The following is a 5,769-nucleotide window of genomic DNA, read 5'->3' as shown; positions in this document are numbered from 1 at the left end:
TCAGAGTTCCGTCTTTCGCGTTCCGTCAATATTACGTTATTATAAATATATATCTAAAAAAAAATTATTTTTTTTGAAAATCGATTTTTGACAATTGTGAATCGATTCAGAATCGTCCACGTCCGCATCGCGATGCATCTAAGAATCGATTTTTTCCCCCACCCCTAATATATATATATAAAATCACAACATGTTTTTTTTTATGTGGAAATACTCATTTTATTTTGGACGTGTTGCTTATTGAGAATGTATTGGGGGAATAGTAATTGGGGACATCTAGAGGATGTAATTTTCTATCGATCATCGTGGTTCACACACAACGTCACTGTAATGTGTCAGTAATAACAATATTATCACTTGGTCTAACGTTATACTGCACATAACGCTGCCTTTAAATCTGGGATGGCGAACCCTAGACACATGTTATGCACCATTAAAAAAGTAGCACAGGAAATAGGAACAACGTGAATCTGTATTTATTTATCCTAAGCATTTATAAGAAAATGGGAATCACTCACTATATTAGGGTACACTTTTTAAATCTTATATCAACATAACACTACATAACTAACATTTTCTGTTGTTCTCCCGGCAGATCCTGTCAAACATATCACCTGTCGAACCTATCCGAACCTGATTTTCAAAACCCAAAGGCACTTTTAAGAGCCAACCTCTATCTCTTCATTATTTTCTATATCTTACACCCTCTCTGTTCTCTCACTACATATATTTCTGTCCATCTCTTCAATCCTTATCTATCTCACAGTCTTTATCTATTGCTCTTTTTTTCCTCCCTGTCTGTCTGTCTGTCTGTATCTGACTGCATTGCAATGGCCACCAAGCATAAACTTGATTCAAAGGATCCACACTACCAAGAGGGGAGACGCATGGCTCTGGAGCTGAAATTTGAACACATTCTAGCTGAAGCCAAGGTTAGAGTTTTTGTACACCTCAATCATTTTATAACAAACATAACAAATTAAAGTAAAACATGATGAGGAATATGTAAGAATGATGAGTGCAGAAGATTTAATACAGGTATATTGCATGATGCATCCTGCCATGCTCTGTGACATGTGTTAATAAGGGAATATAATAATAATAATAGTAATAATAATAATAATAATAGTATATGCAGTTCCATCCCTCTGAGTTACAGGGACTTGGAGAATCTATTCCAAGGCTCATTTAAGCTGTTCAACACCTTACTAACACACTATGTTGTGTTTTCCTTTCACAAGTTACCTGCCTTTTGGTACTATGACAATGTTGGACCAACTCAAATTAGAACAATGTAATTGTTTATTGAGAGTTTAAAATATTCAAATATCTAAAAAGACATTAAAAAGTAGATAAACCTTTCAGTGACACTATTGTAGAAGACACTACCAAGTACTTAACAAAAATATGTCTGATTTCATAAATTGTTATAGTATATAGTATCAAAAGAAGAACAAGAATAGAGTGTGATAGCCTAACTTGTTCTTATTCTTCTATGTTTTGTTTACAGCCACATACCCCACGGTTGAGTGCTCCCTGTCATCCAGTGTGAAGGTTCCACTTACTGCAACCTCAACAAAACTAAATCCTCAAGAGGAATTTGGTAATTCACAGTGATGAATTTATGAATGTACAGTATAAAAAAAGTGTTCATTCTGATACTGATCAGTTATCTATAGTGAATGATCCCTTACAGCTTTATTTTTGGATTTTCTTTACAGAAAAAAATATGGAGAGGCTCTCTGATATTTTGGCGTCATGTCCTTCTGCTGCTCAGCCTCAAAGTAGCTCTGCATCATCATGGTCTTTTCGGCAGCAGAAAGCCTCAGAGCGCTGGAAAGAAGCAAGACCATACCACCTAAAATGCCTTATTTCAAAAGAGGCTGTTGGTCATCCCCTGTGTTGCCTTTGCAACGAGCCTGCTGTTATTAGGTTGGTTTTCATTAATACCAAACTTCAATTACCCAGGGTAGGTTTGCTGAGTGCCCTGCTTTATAGGCTAAGATACATGTCTTTTGGGATGGGAGAAGACTTAGATATCCAGATGAAAAACACATTAATGAGAAAAGTAAATCTAGGACCTTCTTGCTGTGAGGTGACAGTGCTAAACACTGAGCCACTATGCAATCCTTTACAATTAAATCAAACCTCATAAAAGCGGAATAGCTTAAATAGAGTATACAGTACTTTATATGAATTATTCACCTGAAATAATGTATTATATTATAATATTGTTTTATTTTCTCCCTAGGTGCAGAGAGTGTCTTCCTGAGGAGTGGTTCTGTGGGGACTGTGATGTATTGCATCACAAAAAAACAGCCACTCCACAACCGGGAATGCGTGATTCATGGTTTTTTTGAAGCCATTCCTCCAACCACATGCATCATTAAAGGGGAAGATGGATATTGCACCCATGAGCAAGGTACGTTCTCAAGAAAGCTTTAATTTTGCTGTTCAATGTGTGTCTGCAGACAGTTACAGATCATCTAAATTATTTGTTTTCCTTATTTTTGCCAGCTTGCATTTTGCCAACTGTGAAGGTGCCAGACTGCTCCTGTGGAGGCACAAACTTCACTGTGTTACCAGGCAAACCAGTGATTTTAATTACCATCAATGGTAATAATAAAAAAAAAATATATATATATATATATATAAAATTTGATGTTTTTCACACTAGTGTGCTGTGGCATTGTGCTTACAATTGCAGAAGTGTCAGAACATCTGGAATAGCACATGGTATTGTTATTAACTGAAACAAAGACAGATGTTTTTTTGTTTTGTTTTTTATCCTCCACAAATAAAAAAAATTATTAGCATCTTTCCAGCATGATGTCCAATCAACACAGCAGTGTGGAATTTAGTGAATTAGAAAATATAAATGTGGGATTATAGGAACTTGTGCAATGTCTCTGTCATGTATTTGTCTCTTGTTTTGTGTGCAAACACATGGCCGGTTGTTTTGGGCTATGTTGTTTGCATTGTCTCGTGTTTTACCTCTTTCCTTAGTTAATGTTGGATCAGTGTCACCTGTGATTGTGATCATGTGTCCTTACCACGGCCCTTGTTCCCTCAGTAGTATTGTTGTTCATCAGTGTCACCTTTGTCTTTGTGATTATGTGTTCTATGTAAACTACCGGTTTTTATTCCTCAGTGCTGGTTTGTCTTGTTAAATATTCGATCCTGTGAGGATTGTGAACTGTTTGTGAAGGTTCCGGTTTATTGTCAAGTCTAGTTATTGTTTCATTTGCCCCATCGTTGTTTGTTTGCCCCATCGTGGGTTTTTGTTTTCTGGTTGTAAATAAACCGTGTTTTGTAAAGTTACTGTCTGCGCTTGGGTTCTATTTAACGTGACGTGATAGTCTCTCAACCATTCACAATGTGCATAATGAACTAAGTGTTGTAAAATTAAGTATGTGGTAAGTGTGTATTATATTTTTAATATTTTTGTTTTGTTCCAAGGGCGTTTTGACTTGCATCAGCCACTGTGTGAATGTCAAACATGCCAGCAGCAGTGGACCCCTGACTTTAAAGACCTCCTAAGAAGTGGATATTGGCCAGCCTCCGTCACCAATTCCACACTTTATACACTGGAGCTCCCTTCACGAACTCAAGATCATATCTCCGGGATTCTCCAGACAAGCCTTTGCAAAGCTGCTGGAACATCGCACTAAGTGTGGAGGAAGAGTAAGTGCAAATGTTATTACCATTTTATAAAAAAAAAAAATTCCATAAGCAGACAATATTAAAATACTATTTCATTCTATATATTTTCCAGTCTGGACCTATCAACGGCGATGCACTGCAGCTTCTTAGAGCTTTCATATGCATCATTTGAGGAAGACCAGCTCTGCTGTAGTGCTCCTTTCACCTGCCCAGCCTGCACGCCGGAAATGTTGGCTGTTTCAGCAGATGGAAACGGAAAGCTATATCGCTTTAGCCGAAACGGAAGGTGATCTTTCTTCCAGTCTTTTTATTGATTTATTTTCTTACCTCATATATTTCATGAATAGATTTTCTATTTTTCTTTCTTCCTCAGCTCTGATGATCCTGGCTTTTTTTAGGGGCTCTTTGTGGCTGAAGACAGTGCGGTGTCTAGATTTGTAGACACTATACAGAAAGCAATGAAAAATGCAAGTTGACAAAATAGTTGTTACAATAATAAATGTAACCCCCACTTCAATTACTCCTGCCTACCAATTACAAAATCAAATTGAGAGAATAAATGCCATATATTGAATGACACCGTTGCTTTTATTTGATTTGTCATGTTTGTTTTGTGTGTCATAGACTAGGGGAAGAGGCACATGTGGGGACTCCCAGTGGACAGCAGCAAGGGAAACTTCAAGGAGGGCTTCAGAATTGGATGAAGAGGGGATTGAGGTTGCTGTGTGTCGCCATGGGTTCCTTTTGAAAGCCCTTAATATGTACAGGGGGGAGATATTTGCCTACCCTCTGTACCTTCAAAGGGAGCTCATGCCAGCCAAGGCCCAATTCTTCGCAATGGACGTGGCATGCAAATACTGGCCATACCTGGAGAAAGTTGCTAGTGTCCTTCCTGCTCTTCAGGAACTGACCACTATGAAATCCTTTCTCAGTGTGATGCATGCTCGAGCCCATGCTACTAAGTGTGAGTTGTGTATAATATTTTGTACATTTGTAATATTTACAAGCACATTAATAATATGAAATATAAGTTAAGCTACACTATATTATCTTGTCTTTTTGCATAACCATTTCTTGCATGGAATGTAATGCCCTTTGATGGTTTGTGATATTGGTCTATATAAATAAAATTAAATTGAATGTCTTCCACCCTTTACTACCAGATTAATTGGAGTGGCAGGAACCAGGAAGGAGCAGGGACAACCGCTGGTGAGGAGGTGGAGCAAGTGAACAGCTACCTCTCACGTTGTGCCCTGACGACCAAATATATGTCCAAAGCAGGTGATCGGAGTTTGCAATATTCATTTATACTTTTTTTTTTTTTAGATTGATCATCATAACCTCATTATTTGCTTTCAACAGCACGGGTGGACATGCTTACATTGCATGCAATGGGGTGGAACGAGAAAAAAAAAATTTTTTTACATCAGGCAGTTTCCACAAGATATGTGAAGGTAAGTCTCATATTAATTGTTTTGTGTGTCCTTTTGTTGTGTTTACTTGGCCTGTTGTTAATCATACAAAGTTTTAATCCTGATTATTGTATAACACTGTTCATCAGACTTGTCAGAGACTCCATGATGAGACTGCAAGGCTAGCTGACTTAAAAACAGAGCTAGATTGCACAGATGAAGTGGTGTCACAGTGGCTATCTGATGTGAAGGAATGGGCAGCTGGTGGTAAGCATGACCAGATAAAAGAGTTCCAGAGTTCTGGAACTTACTGACTGAACAAAAGTATCACAACCTCAGAAAATGACAGCACTTTTCGGGTCAACCTACTTGTATGAGTGTGCTTTCTCTCACATGAAAATCAAGTCAAAGTACAGATCTACAATGACTGATGACCACCTTCTGGCCTGCTTAAGGCTTGCAACCAGCTCTTACTGCCCTGACTACGAGAAACTAGCTGCCTCCTCCCAGTGCCAGAGGTCCCACTAAGGTAGGGAAATAACTTTAGTATGTATTTGTTGTTATGCATGTCTGAGCGTTTCTGGTTATCCTTGCCTGCCTGTGTCTCTGACCCTTGCTATCTCTAACTCTCTCAGATTGTCTGCAGACTACCAATTGACCCTAGCCTGTTTCTGGATTCTGATTGTTCTGCTGC

At 38.2% G+C, this 5,769-nt stretch overlaps 2 long non-coding RNA genes across 2 annotated transcripts; both read left to right on the top strand.

Moving 5' to 3' along the window:
* Nucleotides 1–1,486: 1,486 nt before the first annotated feature.
* Nucleotides 1,487–3,592, top strand: LOC130074132 (uncharacterized). Its single transcript, XR_008804417.1, has 5 exons — nt 1,487–1,603; nt 1,722–1,932; nt 2,252–2,422; nt 2,518–2,616; nt 3,460–3,592. It is a non-coding gene; the product is annotated as an uncharacterized LOC130074132 (long non-coding RNA).
* Nucleotides 3,593–4,824: 1,232 nt separating this feature from the next.
* LOC130074125 (uncharacterized) lies at nt 4,825–5,364 on the top strand. Its single transcript, XR_008804415.1, has 3 exons — nt 4,825–4,944; nt 5,026–5,117; nt 5,225–5,364. It is a non-coding gene; the product is annotated as an uncharacterized LOC130074125 (long non-coding RNA).
* Nucleotides 5,365–5,769: the final 405 nt, after the last annotated feature.

This window comes from Rhinichthys klamathensis, unplaced genomic scaffold (genome assembly GCF_029890125.1).
Source record: "Rhinichthys klamathensis goyatoka isolate OS25496 unplaced genomic scaffold, OSU_Roscu_1.1 h1tg000570l_1, whole genome shotgun sequence".
NCBI lineage: Eukaryota > Metazoa > Chordata > Actinopteri > Cypriniformes > Leuciscidae > Rhinichthys > Rhinichthys klamathensis.
Note: the sequence above shows the minus strand (reverse complement) of the source record. Positions and strands in the feature narration are given on the sequence as shown.